This window comes from Gallinula chloropus (genome assembly GCF_964237585.1).
Source record: "Gallinula chloropus genome assembly, chromosome: 1".
Lineage (NCBI taxonomy): Eukaryota > Metazoa > Chordata > Aves > Gruiformes > Rallidae > Gallinula > Gallinula chloropus.
In genome coordinates, this window is record NC_140085.1 from 46,375,387 (window position 1) to 46,397,059 (window position 21,673).

A 21,673-nucleotide genomic window follows, 5' to 3' on the forward strand; every position below is an offset into this window, starting at 1 on the left:
CTGGGCAACTGCTTGAGCAGAGGAGTTGGACCAAATGACCTTGCAAATGGTCCTTGCAAACCTAAGCCACTCTGTAATTCTGTGCGTTGAAGCTTTGCAGTTTTTGTTATTGCAATGACCTGGTGGCTACAGAAAGACATTGGATTTAAGGTAGCATGTCAGTCTTTCTCTTATTTTCCTGAGCTGCAGAAAGAAGAAGTAAAAATAAATGAAGTTCAAAAAATTGGAAATAAGAGTAGGAGAAATGTAGTCCAAAAATTCATATTAGAAACTGGATTGAATCTTTTCCTAGAGATCTCCATACCCTGGGGATACATTCACTTGCTTTGCCTCTCTGATACAGTGTCTGACTGTCTTTGTAGGTGAGATTTTCAAGGTTGAATTTATCTAGCTCTGACTTTAATTTTATCTTGTAATGCCTTTGTCAGTAAGGCTGAGGAGTCCCTCCTTTTGTCACATGCATGTTTTTTTTCTTCCAATGTAAAATTTCTCTACAAAGTAACAGTCACTTTCAACCTTTTCTTTTCTGGTAACTTCTGAAATCCTCCCTCAGAGAGCTTGCTTTTCAGTGGTTGGCTCTTTGTGTATGAATATCTCTTCTCTGAACTCTCTCCAGCTGATTGTACAGCTTTCTTGAAATGACGATTTGAGGCTGAGCATGAGAAATTTCTTCAAATTCCACAATTTCACCTTCCATATCTTCAAGAGTGTTAATAATTTGGTTGATTTTCTTCTTATTAGATCAGTGCCCTAAAAGTTTATGTTGAAGTTAAAACCAAGTTTTGACACTTATGAGTTGTGAAAATGTGTTATTTTTTTCTCCTTTGAATTTACTATCAGATACCCTTGAAATACTGTCACTTCCTATGGGATGGAAATCCTTTTTTTTTTTTTTCAAGGCCATTATTCTATTAGATGGGTGCCAGTATCTCTCCCTTTAAAAATGAAACCCTTTCTCTGCTTTGTAAAGAAAAAAAAAAGGGAGAATACCATTTCATCTTCACTAATACAAACATAGAAAAAAATTCTCGTGACATTAACAAAGAAATATGCACTAAATTTTAGGAAAAAGAGGAGGGTGGGGATAGTGACAAATGGGAAGATAAGTAACCTGTTTATGTTTTTTTTTAGGAAAATGTGGATTTTCCACTAAAAAGTAGACAGACTATAGTCTGCACCACACCAAAGGGCAATGTGAAGTGCTGACCTTGTTGCCAGCAGCACACATCTTCAATAACCGAGAACAAAAGAGAGCAGTGAGTGACTCCTCAGAGCAGAACACTTGTACTAAGAAATGAGGAGATGAGAAATGATTATCTGTGCAGATATTTCCCATAACAATCTTTACCTTGATACCTATTGTGTGCTTACCCAGTATTTGAGTTGTGATCCTCCTCTGATCTTGACCAATGTTGCTGGTAGAGCAGCAAGCTGAACGCTCCACGTGTTACAGTCTGCATGCAAAGAAAGGCGAGGGGTGGTGAGACGTGCTGTGGCCTTGAGACATCTCCATCTCTTGGAAGGGCTACCCAAGGGCTTGCAACAGGCCCTGGCATTGCTGAGTGCAAGTGTGTTCTGGCTGGAAGAACCTCCTGGATTCTGTCTTGTGTAAGCACCAAGACAAATGTCAGAAACACATAACCCTTAAAGGAGCAATTTATTAGCACAAGCAAATTATAATAAAGCAGGAAATGTGTCATGCTCCAGCGGCTCAAACATGAACTGGCAGTGGCACTTCTTGAGCTCTATTTTTGACCTAGCTAGCTAGCTTTACGATTCTCTGTGTTCCTTAACCCTGTTGTGTTTGTATTATGTAATATATGGCCATATCTGACCTCAGAAGTTTGCCTCAGAGATTATTTTTTTTTTCCCAACAGAATTTGGTGATTCTCAGGAGAAAAAAACATTACAAATGAGTCATAATTAACCCATTGCACATCCAAACTAGTTTACTTTCTCATGAGATTTCTGCTAAAAATCCTTTCTGATTTTTGCAGGGTACTGAAGGATACAAGCACTTTAAGTCTTATCAGTTCTGAGCTGCTTTAGGTGTTTCAGGGCAAAAGCAAAATGATAAGTGATATGAGGCCATTATGATCACATGATCACTGCTTTCATTACACATCAGTTTAAGTGGTTATTATAACAGGTATAGTATTAGGAAAGAAGCCAGAATTGCCATAAGAAAGGAAAAAAAAATCTTCAGAATTTACAAAAGCTTCAAGTTGGAGGTTTATTATTTGCTTTTGTTATGAAAAGTTGGAGAACTCTCTCTCTGAAGAGAAAAAGAAATGCTAAATATTCACTTTTCTCACTGATAGTTATGTCAAAAGGAACAACAAAACCCCAAACTTAAAATCCAAGATCCAAGTAGAGGCAGGGCGCAGGAAAGGGGCATGGTGAGGCTCAGCTAGCTGAAAAACTTGCAGGGCAGGTAAGGAAAGATCCAACTAGTGGGACCAGAAACTGGGAGATTCGTGAGGAATAGGAGTGACTGTTGAAGGAAAGTTCACTGCAAGATCAATGGCAGCTTAAATCAGATCTTGCTACCCATCAGGATTTACTAATTCTGGTGGATGTGATGCTGCTACAGAAGGGGGAGTGCAATCAGCCAGCCCAAGTGTTTGTATCCAATGGAAGCCAAAGATTTCAAAGTAATATAGCTGTACTTCAGCAATTAGCCATTTGTATGCTGCTTTGTTATGCATGATGTTTTCTTAATCTTCTTTTAATAAAACTACCGTTTTGAAAGCATGTTTTAAAACATTAAATTTTAAAATCCATGTTTGCCTAGGGAAAAAAACTAGCTTATAGAGCTAATGTTTAATGTAATTTTCCCAGGATTCCAGACCAAGTCAAGGTATGTTAGCAGTGATGCCTTTAAATGCTAACCTCAGCCTTTGATGCTGGTAATCAGGTTGTTGCAGAAGGACTTTGACACTTAAGTTCCACTATTATACAGGTAAGAAAAACAGATAAGTGACAGAGAAAAGTAAAATATTCATTTTTTTCAAATCGCTGAAACTACTGATTGTGACTAGAGGATTAATAGAAATTTTAAAAATGTGAGAATACAGGTAAAAATAGAGATCACCAGACTAAAGAATATTTAAACATTAATTTCTTCTAAGGTAGTGACATTACCCTTTAGGCATCAGTGGAACTAGAAGGTTTATTTTCTGCTTTAGTGATGACCTTTGACAAATTTCAGAGAACAGGTAGATGAAGTGTAGAAAGTAGCAAAACCAACCTGTTCCAAAGGAGAGAAGTTTCCCCTTGAAGACAGAAACCTATCACTGACCAGAATAGTATTCCAAAAAACTCCAAAGCCATGATCTGTCTGTGAACACGTAAAGAGTCATTACAGTGATAAAATTCATAACTGGTCAGTCAAGCAGTTTCATTTACTCCCTGGTTGATTAATCAGTCCAGTGTGTAGAGGAAAACAAGGGATGTGATTTATTTAGTCTTCACTAGGATTGCTGACCTAATCCTGCACATGCAAATTAGGAAGACATGATTGGGTGAAATTAGTGTGGAGTAGATAAACAGCTGCTTGAAAACCTGTGCAGCTCTCATTAGCTATTTGTCAACAATGGGAGGAGAAATCAAATGAGGACTTGGATGTATGTATCACCAGTTGATATTTTACTTAACTGTGATAGTAGTATGGATGACATAATAGAAAATATACTTTAAAATGCTGATATGAAATAAGATGTGGTTGCAATAATCTGAGAGACAAGGAAAGAGATACAAGTTCAGATATCAAAAAGTTTCTTCCCACTATCTGATCTAAATCTACCCTCCTTCAGTTTAAAGACATTTTCTTGCCCTGTAACTACATGCTGTTGTAAAAAGTCCCTCTCCAGTTTTCCTGTAGGCCTCCTTTAGGTAGTGGAAGTCTGCAATATGGTCTCCCTGGAGCCTTCTCTCCAGGCTGAACAACTCTGACACGTTCATGTCGTTCTTATGTTGGGAGTGCACCCAGAGCTGGATGGAGTACTCTAGGTGGGGTCTCCCAAGAGTGGAATAGAAGGAGAGTCACCTTCCCCAATCTGCTGGCCATGCTTCTTTTAATGCAGCCCAGGATGTCTTTGGTTTTCTGGACTGCAAGCACACATTGCCATCCAAAAGTATGGAAGTATGATGTGTCAAACAGTGTCAAAAGTTTTGCACAAGTCCAGGTAGATGACATCTGTCACTCTTCCCTTATCCATCAACACTGTAACCCTGTCATAGAAAGCCAACAAATTTACCTGGCAAGATTTCCCCTTATTGAAGCCATTTTTGTTGTTCCCAGTCACATCCTTATTTTCCATAGATCTGCTTCATGATCTTGCCAGGCACAGAGGTGAGACTGACTAGTCTGTATTTCCTCAGGTCTTCTTCTTTTCCCTTTTAAAAATGAGGGTGATGTTTCCTCTTTTCTAGTCAATGCGAACTTTGTTGGAGTGCCACAACCTCCTAAACAGGATAGAGAGTGGCTTAACAACTTCATCTGAGAGTTCCCTCAGGATCTGCAGATTCACCACATCAGGTCCTATGGACTTAATGCACCAATTTCCTTCACCAGCTTCCTTCTTCTTCATGGTCAGTAGAGTAGGAAAATAAATAAACCTGCTTATTTATCAACACCAGAAGTGAAAGAAAGAAAAAAGTGCGTAACAGCAGGAGCTGTGAGACAAGGGAAGAGACTGCCCTGGGAAATGACAGGGCTGGTCATTCATAAGCAAGGGTCTAAGATGATGTGACCCAGCTGGTAGCTGTCTGGATCAGTCCCACCAGTTCCACATTAGAGACCATAGTTAGGGAGAAAAGGCATTGGTTATTGTGGTGATACAAGAAATAACTGTCAGGGAAGCACAATGCTGCATGAGACATACAGCCAGACATGTATGAAGGAAATGTGCAGTCTGTTGAAAGTACAGCTGATGTTGCCTGAAGGCAACATCAAGGCGTTCCAAAGTTCCTTTTTGCCTGATATTGAAGCATTTGCTATGTCATTCATGCACTTTGCAAGGCGATCCTGGGTGTGGTGCCTGCTAGAGAATCTAGTTTCATCACTACTTCTAACCAGAATATTTATTATTTTTTGAAACAAATAAAATTGGGATGCCAGGGTCTTTCCCTGCCTCCTGGCCAGTAGGGCTGGAATTCCTTCTTATGTCTGGAAAAAGTGAGAAACCTGGCTGGCTGCCAGACTGCAGATTACGGCTGCTGAGATGCTGTCAGCAGCAGTCTTGATGGTAAATATTCATGAACCAAAATGTGCCGATATTCATGTTTGGCAAATTGCATATTCAATGTGATTGACTATAATATTTTGTAAAGGTCATCCTGACATCTAAAGTCAATTGAAGTAACTGATTCACTTGTAACAGAATACCTTTCTCTTAGAAAGTGTGAAACCTGTGCTTTTTTGCCTAGTCTGTGTGGACCACTTGTAAACACTCCTGTTTCCATTATCAGGTGACAGTCCCAACATATAGCGTAGCTTTAATTTAGAAAGAACAGCTGTTTGTCCTGCCCAGCTTTCCTTGATTCTTGCTATGCCTTATTTGACTTTGAGAGTACAAAAAACTGCATCTAGAATTTCATAATTTCACCCGCTTGTACAATGGGTTTTTATCTGCAGTGCGACGCAGCCAAGCTGATGGCGCTGCAGTTTTTGAATATTGAACACGTTTTATTAAAAAGACCCAAAAAAATCACTCTACTTAGCTCTATTTCATGATCTGCTTATTTTGGGATGGGTCAAGGGAAACCCTATATTAATTTTCAGCAAGGGGAAGGTATTGCTGTGGGTGAATTTCTGTCAGAGCCAAGGAAATGATTTTTTCAGCTGCAAGAATTCAGTGCTGCAATGTCATAAGAGCATGTAGTTATTATTCCGAATGCTATGCAGACTGTAACATAAGAAAGAAAAAAGTGCTCACGAGGAACATATTGAATTATAATAAATCTGTCTCGTCTGGAGACAATGATGAGCTGGCACATTTTGTCAAGTGGCAGTCACATAGGATGCTGTGCACTGCATACATATTACTGCATTAGCAATAGGCAGTGAGAGGATGGCACCAACAGGGGAACGGCTCAGACAGATAGGTTGATCATTTGTATTCCAGAGCTCAGCAAGTGCTCAATTCACTGATCCAAACCAAACATGTTGAAGTCAAGGCCTGTTTCTATAACATGTTTGATATACAGCTGAGCAGTAACTGAATCAAAACAGCATCTCACTATTGCTGTCTGGTGCCGTACTGGGTGGTGAAAGCAAGTGAGGCTTTTCCTGGCACTAGGGGTATGTTGTATGCAAATGGACCATCTCAGTGGTAAATCTTTAATGTGGCAGACAGAACATTAATTGCATAGCTCCCCAGGATCATGTTGCATGCCCAGTTTCCTTAAGTTAAATTATTCCAACGATTCTTCTCTTGATGGAGAATTCCAGACGTTGCAGTCCTACTGTGCGCCATAAATTAACTCTTCTGCCGTTCAGCTTCGAGTCCTGCCTAACTCCTGGGGCAAATGCCATTCATATTCACAATGTGTATCTAACTGAGACAACCCAGCGTGTTAGCTACAATTGGTATTAATATTCTGAAATGCAATTTAATAAATAACGTGATATGATGTAATATGTCTACAGTTACAACATCACCTTTTTGTAGAGTACCAATTCATTTGATGGAAACCAAAAAGTGGCTCATTCAAACCTTTAAATAAGTAAATGCCTAAAGTTCTCTTCCTGACCTATTATAAAACCAGCCCCTGGCATGTAGGCAGTGAGGAAGGATCAAGCCTTTGCCCTTTGAGTCAGTACTATACTGAGGCCATATAAACACGCACGCACACCCAAACGTGCACACATATACACTCATGCTTTAGTCTGGCAGCTTGTGCTGTAATGACCTTGCCTTTTATTGGTTGCCCATAACTTAGCTCGACTTTAGCTTTTGCCATGAGCAGCATGCAGCAATTCACCAGGGTCAGAGGTTAACAGCATGGCAATGCAGTCCTTTATTTTCTCTGAACATTTTCACCTCCTCTTAATATTGCCCCATCTCCATGTATAGGTGAAGATCTATCAGAAACAAACTCCTTTTAAGAGTATCTCAAATTTCTATGTATGTGTAAGAAACAGTCCCTTTTATTTTTCCACGGAGCATCGTAATGTAGCTCTTTTCTTCAGAGTGAAGATGCACTATTTAGAAAGATTCATTTGCAAAGAAGAAAAAGAAAGCTCATTTCTTTCCAAAAAGAAAAGCTCAGCACCTCTGAAGATAGATTTCATTTGAAAGAACAGTCTAATCCACCTTGCCTCCTTCCTGTGGTTCCTTATTGCAGTGTACTTTTATCCTATATCTCTTCAAGAGAATTGACACTCTTTAAAATACAGCATATCTACAGTAATGTGAAACACCCCCCCCCCCACCCCAATATGACCTGGCAATAAAAGGTACATTAAAAAAAAAAAAACAAGGAAAACAAATGTGGGTGAAAGATGGGGGAAGAACAAGATTTTCTAAAGTGAGATTATTTTTGAGTTCTGGTGAATTCCCTCTTGCACCTCTTTAACAATATATGTATGAGAAGCAGGCAGGAGGTGCCAGACTGCCCACAGTAACAAGTTATCAAGCAAGCCATGTATTTCTGCCAAGAATGACTGGTAGGAGATGCCCTCTGTGACCAGATGCATTGCCAAGCAAGTGGCAACTGGAACAGAACAGTTGAAAAATGCTTATTTTCATGGTTTATTAAGAAAATTACATAAACAAACCAGCTAGGGTGCAAATAAAAGGCACACACCATAGAGCCATGCAAGCCTACATCAAAATGTTTTATTAAGGAAGTATCCCCCGATCCTGTGGCTGTGGGTTGAGCACAACATAAAAAGAAAAATACATTCAGTAAATGTTCTTGTCAGCCTGACTTAGTTAATCTAGACATTTGGAAACACAGAAGTGCCTTTAGGTATGCAGTGACCTGTCTGCTGGATTTGAGCTTGCAGCATTGAACGTGGGTTAGTTCTGTGGCTAGCTTTAGCCTGTACAGCAAAAGTAAGCGACAATCAGCACTTTTGTACAGTGCTACCTGATTCTAACTTGTCTGGTACCCAGCTTCACCAGATTTAAATTTGTCATGATCATATAAAAGGGAATGTCCGTTAGCTTGGACATGCAAAACTCCTTATGGGAGCGGGATGCTCTAGCATGCAATCCACAGTTTCTTTGGAACTGTTACTCTTACATCCATTAAAGACAATGTATGTTCTGCATTTATAAATCTTTTCCAGACTCTCTGGTAGAAATAATTCTAAGGCATATTAAGATTGTGATTAATATTTTTCCTCAGAGAAACAGATCTTTTTTGTGTTTCTGTGTCTGATTCATGTGTTCTTGGGCGGGGGAATCTCTGGAAAGGTCTCTGAAGTGATGCAAAAAGAGGTTTGGAAACACCAGCGTTTAGATGTCAGCTAATTCCCATTGCTGCCCATACTCCTAGGAATAAGAGGAACAGAGAGGGAATTGTAACGACTTTTAAAGTTATTTATTCATCCCCTGGGGTTCCCTTGTGGCGGTGCTGCTACTTGGCCCTTATGCAGTGCTGTTCCTAAAGGCATTTGTTACAAAACCCGACATAATGTGTGTAACACTGCAGTCATTTTAAGACTGCAGGATATAAGCTTGAAGGGGTTTCTTTATAGCATGTTTAGTGACTGATTATGTAAACAGAACAAAGTTCTTTTTCTGTTACATGAGTGTGTAATCTCTAAATGTTTATGATCCAAACAATTTGAAAATGTTGGCTTTTTTCCACTTTTAAAGGTTATACACCCAAGTAATCCCCACAAATACCAAACTGCAATAACATGTATTTAAACTTCAAATGTCTCTGGAAAAATGTTCTGGTTTTAATCATATCCTGGAAAATGTAAATGTAGCTTCAAGGTAACAAATGGTTTATGGCAGGTGAGATTCAACCTCCCCTACTCCTAAAAAATTGAAGCTTGGAAAAAATTATTCTGTTTAAGGAGTAAAGCCCTTCGCAAGTGAATAAAAGCAGTAGAATCACTTCCCCTCTTAGAAGAAGGCGTTTCTATGGCTCTTGATATCCCTCTGCTTGGAGACAAGAGCTATTATTTCGTTACAGTGCTCTGACAAATGGCACAGAGACATTCCAGGGTCTATAAAACCTCCAAATGCAGCAGTAATACTTATGCCAGCCATTCCCTTTCTTCAGACATCATGTGAAATAAAATAGACATTACTGGTTGGAAAATTTGACAATCCCCATTAGTGTCTGATCAAGATGCTGAAATTACATGGTTTGACCCTGTGTACTTACTTACATATCAGACATTGATGTGTACAATTTGTAAAACAACACATATTCTGATCCCAAATCTCTATTCCTCTGAATACCTGTAGAGGTGAAAAAGGAGGCTGGGGAGGTGAAAAGGAACTCCATTAACAGGAATTATTTCCTCTTGCCTCTGTAGATCCCCTCAGTTCCTCCACATCTGTTCCAGCTGTCCATGTTTTTTATTCACCAGCCTAGTGGTAAATATGAATATGAAATAGCAGGTAACAACCTGACACTCACCCAGTGGTTTGTGGGCAGTTTCTTTCCCCCTGTGAATTCATGTCTTTTGCCTAAAGGGTAGATTAGAGGGGACCAGAAGTGATAACATAAGGCATTGAAAACTCCAGAAGATTGAATTCTTGCTCTTTCACACTGATGAATGATTAAAATATTTGCTCTTAAAACTTAGGGAAATAAATTCACGTCTTGTGCCTTTGATATACATTGATCTGCTTATGGAGAGTGGCTGGTTCTATTCTTTTCACCGAATAACATCACTTGCTGTTGGGCAGGTGTGAAAGAAAATCAGACTGTTAGGAAACAGGATATGAGACATTCTAAAGTTTTAGGGTCCTCTTCATAATTTTATTTTTCTTTAAACTCTTTTTAAGGCTTAGGTGTAAATATACCATTTTGATAGCAAAGTATAAATAGAATTGCATACAGGTGAAGAAGCATGTGTTAGGATAAACCAAAGCCATGCATACGTTTATCTGAGAGCAGGAATTATTTTCAGAACTTTAAAAAGAGCCTTATTATAAGGCTTACCAGTGTGGTTTTTTATTGTTGTTTGGGGTTTTTTTAAACAATGATGTTTCAGTCTTCCATAGAACATCTAAAATACTCAGTTTATTAGAAGATGGTTAAAACAATTGTTGTGTCTTTAGTATATTTCAGAAATTGATTGTGGGTTTCTAAAACACGGAAAAATGTCAAGTATGCTTTCTGATGAAGAAAAACACACAGCAGTCTCAAAAATGTGCATATACTATATAGGATGCAAATTTTTATAACTGGTAGTTAAATGTATTTGGACTTCAGTCTGCAAATTCTTTGCATGAGGAAAATTTATGAAGACAGCCTAAATCTTGGAAACTTAACTACCCGAAGAGTTTGCTTTACATGAGGAAAAGAACTCTATGTAAGCCCATCAGAAATTATTTGTAGATAATTGCTAATGACTTAATTATGATCTCTGTAGACTGATACTCAAGGCATCTGTTACTTTTTGCCACACTGCCAGCCATCTTGATCAACAGATTTGAAAAATCAGAAAATCGCACAGCTTTGAGATAACAGCAATAGCCCTCAATTTTGTAAGATGGTCTGTGTGAAAGTGAAACACCGAGCCTGAATGCTGCCAAAAGCCCAGCAAAAATAGAAAAAGAAAAAAGACAATCTTCACCAAAAATGTCCCCTATCTTACTGAGTCCTGTTAGCATTTCATAAAAAATGACTTGGTGGAATTTTAGTGGAACTCTTTGCCTGCAACATCTCTCCCATATAGTCCAAATGGAGATTAAATCTTGACAGCAGAAGCAGACCTGTTTGCAGGCATAATTCTGCTGGGAAGCATGTGGCACCTTCAAGTCAAACGTTTCTATCCACCAGCTCCTAACTTGGGACAAAGCACAGATTGCTCAACTGATTCCTTAGTTTCAGTGGAGTGCGTAATGTATGCTAAAGGGTCCAAGGAAATAAACAGAAGATAATGGATCTTTTGTCCCGCTATAGCTGTGTGTGATTTGCAAATAGTTGTCCAATTCTGACAAATTTTCTTGATATCTTTGTGTTTTGCTTTGTTTGCTTGGTTTTTTTTTTTAACCTCGGCTTTTAAATCAGTAGTGGACAATGTTCTGAATGTTTGTTCTGGAATTTTCAAGCTATTGCATGCAACTAGAAGAAGGATTTATTTTTGTTAATTCTCCTGAGTGCATATATGCTTTCAATCACTAACAATTTGCTCTACTAGACTACTGACAGCAATCCTGTTCCCTATTGACCACTTTTTCTTCATCTTAAGCAGTAAGATTTTTATTTTTGTGTCCTCCTGATACCTCAATGGAAAACATTTTCAGGGCCAAAACCTGCTTTGACCTGTCTCTTACAAAACACAGAATTACTCATGGACTCTATGAAGATCAGCATTTGTGGAGTACTCTCACTTTCTACAAAATCTGCCCTGACTAGTCTTACTTACCAGCAGATGTTGCCAACTGCCTTTGTGAGACATATAAGATATAAAATACAAATATACACACATATGTGTATGCATATATAGAAATTACTAGCCTGTGGGAATTTTTCTGAAATGCTAAGCAGTCATATCTCCCATTGCTTTGAAACAAAGAACTTTCAGCCCAGGCAACTTTTTGTTTTTTCTTTTACATTACTCACTCAATTCCCTAAATCAATAAGCAATCCCATATTAAACTTTGGTCACTGGCATGTGCTTATCATTTTTCACTTGTTAATTTTCACTGCCTGTTTAATTTCTTATTTTATCACCCACTATTAGATAGTTATAGATACCCACTACTTGACAGGGTGTTTTAATGCACACACAATGTATTTCCACTGCACGTTTGAGGTGTAATGTAATTTTAATCCAAGGAACTCACTCAGGGTCAATCATTCAGTAATTTTTTATTTGCTTGTACAAAGACCATGTCTAACATTGACACAAATGGCAATGCAGGGCTAGTTGTATCTGAATGTGCATGTATTGTTATATTCAAAGCTTCTTTTCTCAGACAGAACTCATAGTTCCAGTGTCATTTATTTTGAGGAACAAAGAAATTGTGAAGCTTCTAAATGGTTATATACACTTCAGTGTTTGCTGATCTGCTATTTGTGTTCATTATTTCAACTGTGCTTGCCCATTAAACATAACCCGCAAAATATTCTCTCACCCTAATTAAGTTAGGTGGTGACACACTCTTCGTTGTTGACAGTAAAAGCTGACTCACTTGACATTGTTAAGTTCATATTAGAATCCACTCAGCTTCTAAATCTGCTACTTATTTTTTGTATACAGTGTACTTTTCTTATAAATGTAGTTTCAAATGATCCCATCGAATCTTTTAACATTATATTGGGGCATGAAATATATCTTTTTCATGGTGCATTTCTTATCTCATACAATAGTGTGCAAAAATCTATAACCTAACAGGAAAAAATATGTAAAATTACTAAAAATCCAGGTCAAAGTTCAATCTTGAAATAAAATTATTTACTTGTTTAAATATTTATTTATTTTATTTTAAAGTGAGGATAAGCAACCATCAAACAGATCTCCCAGAGAATGGGCTAAGTCTCAGGCAGGAAAATCTTTACATCTGGGCAACAATTTTTCAAAAGTTGGTGCAGTTTCTAGGCAGATGCAGGAATTGCTGCCTGAAAGGAATAATATGAGATTAGTGTGAATGACAGTGTGATCCCTTCTGACCTCACCTACCTATCTGTGAAAAAGAAAATGACTCTGATTTTCTTGTGTCCATTTGGCCTATCACAACTGTGCATTAGCCTGAGACAAATAAAACCATAGGAAGGCAAATAGGAAGCCAATATTTGGATCAGAAAATGCAACAGATGTGAAAATTTTAATATCCAGTTTAAATGCCTGCATATACAACATATGCCAAATCTTCAAAAATCCAGACACTTGAACTTGTAGCGATTGAACACGGAAATTCATACAAATAAAGCTCAGAGTCCTTTTAAATAATCCAGTAAAGGGAATCAAGCTCCCAAACTAAATCTGGTGCTTGATCCTCTCTCTGTGCTGCTGGGAACTCAAAGTTTTACTGCTCAGAAATAGTGGTCTGGAGATATCCACACTCTTTCTAAGTCCCTGAAGAAACTTTGAAGCTTTGCTTTTCTCTTTCCTTCTGAGCTACTAAAGAATCCTGATGGTATTACTACTTTGTACTTGATAGTCTATTGCCCTGCCGTCCTATGCTTGTTAGCGGGCAGAGCAGATGAACCACAATTCACCCTTCTGATGTATAGAATTGTTAGTTTTAAGCAGTGAGTTGTATCTCCCTTTAGCTCAGGGAGATAGAAGTACTGCTCTTGGCACTGGCATTAAAATGCCATATAAATGCTCTAGTCACAGTTCAATGCATAGTTTGATTTGGCATTTGTATGATCACATAAAACAAAACACAGGTCGAATGTGACAAATCTATAAACACATGTTGACTATACACAGGCTGCAATATTACTGTTCACATATGCATAGCTGCAAGAATTGGGTGACTGCTGAAACAGGTTTCAATCCTGCCCTAAATTATTTTTTTTATTCAGTGGTCACAATTAGAAGTTATATCTGAAAAATTGGAACTGTGAACTTATTATGAGAACTTCTAAAATACTCCAAAAGTGACAAACATCCTGAGATCTTTCTATAGGAAGAACAAAAACATCTCTGGATCATCTCTGCTTGCAGAGCAACATGAGAAACATTTTTTTTTATTCATTCTGGACCACATGTATTAATAATTAGGAGTCATGAGGCAGTCATAGCAATGAGGAATGAAGTGGTAAATGTTGAGGAGATGACCATTCCTTTCATCTCCCTCATGTATTGATACTCTTTTTCTACGTCTGCCTCTGGAACAGCTGGATGTGAAACCCTGCATTAATTAGCTTAACTGACTTGCCTCCTCTTAACTGAACTCTGAAGTCACAATTTGCCTTGGCAGCTACACCTGAGGGTTGCCAACCCCCTAGCTTCAGAATCCAAAAAGGACAACCTACCCTCTATAGAAGTACTACTGGTCTAGATAGCCTGTTTGTAGAAGCTGTAACCAAAAATGTTACCAAAAATTTGAACAAAACTCTTCAACCCCCTGCCCCCTGCTAGCAACTGGTCACAAGAGTAATTAAAACCAACTTCGTACTGCAATTACAGCCTCTGCAAGTAAGCAAAGTTGTCTTGTATTTTTATGTCCATGCACTCCCTTCCCAGTCTTCCAGACAACACTGGAATACAAAATAGCTGGTGGATTTTAATTTCCAAGGTGGTTAGAGGGTTTTTTTTGTAAACAGTTGAGAAATGTCATGTAGAGTACTTGATACTATTTCCATCAAATCAACTTACTGGTAAGATGTCCACCCATTTCAAGAAGCAGTTTGAGATATTCGCCTTCCTTAATTTGTATTCTTAAATATTAAGGATACTTGTTAATTTGCAAAGATACCTCTGGAAAATGAGGCTAATTGTGTTGGGTGACCAAGAGAAAAAAACCCAACAAAAACCCTGGAAAAAAAAACCTCAGAGAATTAACTACAAAATGGAAAGAAGAGACATGACCTGAATGCAGTAAAAACTGATGAGAAAGTATACTTTAAACACATAATTGGCTGCATTGTACTATGAATTTTAAATGCTGCCTACCATAGAAACATTTAGCAGCTGGCCAATCTTTTTCATATGAATTTCATCTTGGTTACTCAACGATTGGATTTTTACAGTTTTCTTTGTTTCCTGGCACTGCCATTGGCCCAACCTATTCATCCACTACCCGCTGTCTTAAATAACTTATGTAGGAACAAGATTTCATCAGATATTAGTGTAACGACTAGCACAATAGTCTTAGGTAAGGACATGATACAAACTGAATAAATATGGGTGCTGTTCATGACTTTAGGTGTGTTCAAAGATGAAGGGAGGGCCAACGTAAAATCTTTCCACTGGAACTGCTCATTAAAAGTATTTCATTTACTTTATTAGTACTAAGATTTCATGCTAAATTTTAAAGTTGCAGCTAAAACTATTCCCATTAAAGTTCACATTATGCCTTAAGTTCATGGGATTTGTAAAAAAAAAAGAAGGATTTAAGTATGCTTTAATCTTTCAGTGCTGGCTCTGACATCAGAGACCATCCTTGCTGTCAATATGTGTAATTAAAAAGAAGAGAAATGATTGTGGAAAGAGGAATTATCTGTCCTTGTTTTTTGATGAAGAAAGCAAAGTAAAGATCCTGGATCTGATATACCATAATTAGCAGCAGTTTTAATTGGAAGCAAGATTGTTTCCGTGGGATTGTCAGCAGAATAGCCAAAGCCATTTGGTTATGCAGTCTTTTTTTTTTCTTCTTTTTTCTTTTTTTTTTTTTTTTTCCTGTCCTTTAAACAGAACTTTTCAGGAAAGGATACCCTTTGGAATTTTAATTTTCTGAATCTGCTGACAAAGTGTAAATAAAAAATAAAAATAAATCACACACCCAAACACATACATTCTTGGATACTTGGATTCATTTCAAGCATGGAGACTGTGTGGGGAATGATTTTTGTTTAGGTGCTAATAACACAGGAAGGTGAAGGAGCTTTTAGACCCCAAACCACTGCCTAATTCTCACTATAGCAGCTTTCCACTAGTGACACATACTGTGCCTGCAGTGCATCACGGCAGAGCTCTCAGTTCCTCCAAACCAATAATGCCTAAACCACCAGAGTGGAGCTTTCCCTCAGCTACAGCCTCATACTCCGGTTTGGTCACTTGCCTCTTAAATTCAAGGCCCTTGGTACTGTACAACCTCTACTCCCTTGAAAAACGTCACCATTATTAAGAAGAGGGAGGAAGCAGGGTCGTTAGTATCCAACTATGCAAAGAGGTGAAAAATATAGATTCCTATATAAAAAGAAGGTGACACCACTTGGCAGAATGCAGGTTATCCTTCCCATCTATAGGTCTGCAATCTCAGTCGCCTGAAGACAGGGACTAATACAGTGTAGCTCTAGATTTTGCTTCCTTGCACTTTGAAACATAACAAGCATATAAAATTTCCTTCAGATTTATGCTTAAAGTTAAAAATCATAGGTTTTTACCCAGAATGGGCTAACCATCTTTTCAGTTTTGATTGGAAGGCGGTGGTGAAAGTTAAAGGTTAGTCTTTGGATCCTTGCAAGAAAAATTACTGATGTACATAAGTGAAAAAAAAATTATGTCATTAGGAACTGTTCATGGCACAAAGATGGGATCCAACATCAAAACGAGTCATCACCAAGATATCACACAAAGGAAAAGCTATGATATGTAGGAACATAACTGGGACACAGTTACTGCTACTATAATAATATAGTTCTACAAATATAGAACTTTTGCCCTTTTGTAGCAAAGGTTCTTTTTACAGGGTCCTGCCAACTGAAGATGACCACAGATGAGAGGTCTGTATCTCATCAAAAGCACAGAATTCTTGTGAAAAACATATGAGTATAATAAATCCATGGGAAACTGAAATTCTTGTATGCGTAAGTTGAATTTCTGCTGTCAGATAGACGAAGTCAAAATTGGCATCAAGTAGGATCCAAATCAGATCACCCCTGATTCTCTTATTCACATCTAAAAAATGAAATTCCAAATGGGGTAGTGCAGAGGAAAGATAACAAGGGAATGTAGACCCCTTTCACCAGGAATGCAGCTGGTCCTAGGAAAATAAGCTACAAATACATGTGATTGGTATGACTAAAAACACTGCCAGGTTATTACCAAGACAGTGAAAATAAATGCAAGTGAAGGAAATGTGATTTTAAGAACAACTGCAGTTAAAGCTAGAATGGAGATTAGATGTATCTTGCTGCCAGAAAAGGAGGTTTCTGATATTACCCTCAAGTAAGAGAAGCGATCTAAAGAAACATTAATAGTTTTTTAATGGAATTGGAAAAAATTCTGACAACAAATAATTTGCCTATTAAAGGAGGGAATAATCTGCTAGGTATGATCCAGTATGTTATTTCTGCAGACATGTGCTCTGTACCAACTCTGCTCTGCCACTTATGCTCTATCAAGTTTCTAATTATGTTCAGGAAATGCAAAGCACATTTTCTCTTAGAAGTCTCTGGATGTTCGTGAGCACTTTGTTACTCCAGGCTGGCAGACTCCAGGCTGGAAGGGTGCCTCCCTTAAAATTGTAACCCAAATGAACATATAAATCATTCTTCTGAAGGAAATGTCGATATAATTTACTTGAATTAACAGTTGACATTTTTTATTGTGAAACTAGATTAATCTTTGCCAATAAATGAATCATCTTTTTGGAAAGTTATCTTCCAGAATTGCAAATCATATAGCATAGCAAAGTGACTCCATTACCTTCCAGTATGTTCTGCTCACAATCCGTAGAATTTTGCATTCTTTGCGCTTCTAATTATAGAATATTCTTTGGAAACAAGACACTCAACCCTAGAAAAGCTCCAAGATGGAATTTACACAAGAATAGGATACATTTAGCAACACGCACTGTAACTGCTAAACACTGAAGAAAGCTCTTCTTCATATTTATTATGACCACACTGTATAAATCACTAATTAATGTGATAATGATTAGATCTATAAGGCTAGAAAATGTTGGAGTGATTATTGTGAGTTAAAAAATCGATAGTATTCAGCTGTAAAGATATTTTTTCTGTCTCTTGTACTAATTGCCTTCATAGAGTTACAGAGTCTATTTCCTGAGAACTTGAGCACAGAGAGAGCAGCAGAAATATCTTTTGGATGCACAAGGAGAAATAAGAGTAAGAGGCACTTCATGTATTCTCCTACATGTAATTGCATTTTTATGCAATTGATTCATGGGCTTGAGATCATTGTACTTATAGCAGGTTGGGTTTTTTTACTGTTGATGTTCATAGATTGCAAATTAAATGAAACTGAACAAATACTGAAGATTACTGTATTGTGTGAAGATTTTCTAAGCTGTCTCTAAGGGAAATACAGGCTTGTTTTTAGCTAGGCAAACTGCTAAGCAGTATAATCAATCTATATGCCCAAATCTGCAGGGGAATAAAGTAAGATCCAACAATAGATCCAAGAGGGTTTTCATATTTTCAGAGTGTCTCAGCTGGAAAACTACCCAAGAAACAGAGAAAAGCAATTACACCTTTCTTTATTAAAATGTGCACGCTATTTCATGTTGTACTGTTTCTGATTAAAAAAGTCTACTCACAGAGTTTAAATGCTTATAGATTAACAGAGTTTTAAATCGGAAAGTTAATGGCTCTGCAGGTGACAATGGTTCTGACTGCATATAAAGTATGTGCAGCTGACAGACACATATAGTCCATTATAGCAGCATGGACTGACATTTTCTTCATTTTATTATCAAGACATTGCAAACGTCTTGTGTGAGTTAGAACAAAAAAAAACAAGGACTAAAAATTTTCCAGCTACTCTCTTATATCAGTAATGTAGAAGTTAATTGAGTTTAGTTCTGTTATATTGAGAAATCTACCATCCTAGCTAACTGCCAGCAAACAAATGTTGATATAAACCTTCACCTCTTGGGGCAATTTCTGTTTCTTTCAAATATTGCTGTTGGAGCCTCACTATCACCTACTAAACCCACAGTGCCAGAGTGTGCTCTCTGTTTTGTGATGCTAACTTTCATGAAGTCTCAAGTACACGATAAATCTCTGTACAGAGGACATGAACTCTTGCTCCAGTCCAGATTTGTTCTAGACTACACTAACTGAATCTCTTCTCCTGTGTCTTGCAGCACTAGCCTGTGTCTTGGGAGCAGCCATCCTTTCTGTCTCTCCATTGCTTCAACTTCTAGAAAGGTTCATCTGTGGGGTTGACACAGCTGAATTTTCTAGGCACTTTCTCCACCTTTTGGGTTAAGGATCTTAACTACAGATAAACTGCCCACGAAGCTGTTTGAAATCTGATTGAGATGACCTATTGATGATTCCTAAATAAAGCAGTCCAGGGACTGTTTTTTGGCTGTTTTATGTCCTGTCTCCACATCCAATCTTTCTCCCCTCCTAAACACAGTGGCAACACATCTTTGGGAATAGTCCCTGACATGTGCAGCACATTGAAACAAAGCCCAAGCATAACCTAAAAGAGCGGTAATTGGCATGGGCCCAAATGGCAAGGGACTGTGCAGATATCTAACCAGTGTGGAAGTTTGTGAGGTACAGACTGTTTACTAGTATATAGCCACAGAGCTTCAGGTCATTTCTGTTGCTATTAAAATAGATCCATGTGTGAATGGGCATCTCTGTGGTCCTTCTCACAACATGCTCAAACAAGGAGAGTTCAAGCATAACCTCAGAGACCTCAGCTGGACAAAGACTCTGTGTACTGGGCCCCATGTAACTTACATTTTCAGTGCAAAGCATGTCTCACCACAGTGTGTCAAGGGAATTAGCAAAGAGAAACCTTTAGCCTCAAACCCCCCCCCCCAACCAAAAAACCCAAAAAACAACCTACCCCAAAACCCCACCACAACCCAAAAAACCCAAGTGAAACCAAAACTTTTCATTCTTCTCTAAGGCATTAGTGCAGACACAACAGTGAGGGCAGAGCAACATATTTCCCTCCAACTTTGACCCTGTTAGTTAGTGCTGACCTGAAAGTCCAAATGAGTTACTGTCTTTCAGTGTGAGGACCAGGGCAAAATAAAGTAAGATTAAAACATAGACTTTCTATATTTGCTCAAAAAAAAAAAAAAAAAAAAAAAGGGTGAATAAATACACTCAAATTCTGGGGACAGTAGGAAATAAGTTAGTTCTGGTTACTAGCCTGCAAGGGTGTTCTGTCGCCTGGCCAAATGGGGCAATCACCTTGGGGATATGGAAGCTGACGATAAAGTTTGTGCAGAAGTGGTAGCTATGCAAGCACCAAAGGCACAAAACGATTCCTTCAGGATGGTGAACCAGGCCAAGTTCATCCAGGGGTCCTCTGGCTTGTGGCCCATGGCCCATCATACTTCTGAATCATACAGCATTAGAAACACCTTCCTCATATAATTACTAGAAGATAACTAGAAACATTTTTAGATAGATAGATAGATAGATAGATAGATAGATAGATAGATAGATAGATAGATAAAGGAAAAAGTCCTTCTTTTGCAAAGTATTTTTTTTACTTAATTCAGTGTTTTACATATATTTAGCCACTTGTTAAACAGGTACAGGAACCAATAAAGTAAGGAAAAGAGGCTCATTTCAGGCAGTATAATAAATCTCCTTAGGGATATAAATGGGGAAAGATGACAAATCTACAGAGAAGGTCTATGTTTCTGCCCTTATCCAATAGATCAGCTGTCAGCTGGTCTGCTGCCTCTGCTTTTAAACTGACATATACAGGGAGTAAGTATACATGTTTGTGTATGCCTGCTCCAACAAACTACTTTAAAAAAGAGGCTGTATCTTACAGAAACTTCCAAACTGGAAATCAGGGCCGAGGCCAACTGAACTGAGATGATGTGGACAAGAGTGAAAACAAAAATAAGATGGGAGAACATCCATCAAGTATTGACACCCTTATCTTGTGCCGTCTTCTATTATCTTTTGTTCAGTCTTATTCCTGGCACGAAAGGTAATGTTTACAGGGGAATAACAGAAGCAGAAGTGGCAGCAGGTGGTGTGCTCCAGACGGCATGTGTTGGAAATTGCCTAAATGAGGCTCTGGGTGTGCTGTTGGGTAGCAATCTCCCCTTTTTGAACTGAAGTGGACAAGCACACAAGTTGAAGAATGTGAGTGTAAAAATTTTTATGCTGTTCATGGATGATATATTGGCCATATTAAAAAAAAAAACCACAACACAAAACCAAAACAAAGCAAGAAAAACCTGAAAAGCAGTCTTTAGGAAGAATTTGCTTTGCCTTTCTTTGTCCAACTCTAAAACAGTGTGCACTGAACTGAAGAATAGTGAAGCAAGCAATTTATGAAAAAGTGCTTTATTTGCTTGCTTTCTGATTTTGTTCATTTTGCTCTTGGACACTTTACATGACTATTTCTATAAAACAAGCTAACAGATGTTAAATATGCAGGAAGGAAACTGACCATCAGAACCTTTGTGCAATTACTGTTTCCTTAGGAAATAACACAGCATCATTATTGGAAAACAACTATTACTCTATTACTTAGATTAGAATTCGGTCTGCAAAGCCTGCTTTTCTTTCCCCGTTAATCCACAGTGAATGAAATGCCAGACTCAAAGTTTGCACTTAAAGCTTGTAGTGAAAGTAAGCTGATTTTTCTTGTAAGTCAATGCTGTAGTAGAATTTTCTAGTGAAAGCTATTTATATTCAGCAGCCATGGGGAACAGGACTGAAATGCTGTTCCTTAAAACCATATTTGTATGTTTAGATAAACATGATATTTGGAATGGTAACCTCCATTCTCTAGAATAAGTTAGACCCCACTACATAGTATATGTGTCTAGACCTTGACTGCCATTTATTTGACTAGGAGTCTTCTGAAGGAAGCGAGGTTGCATCCTACTTTTTCCAACTGTGAAGATTTTTAATTATTTTGATGTTGAAGAGGAATTATTTTTTTGTAATATTA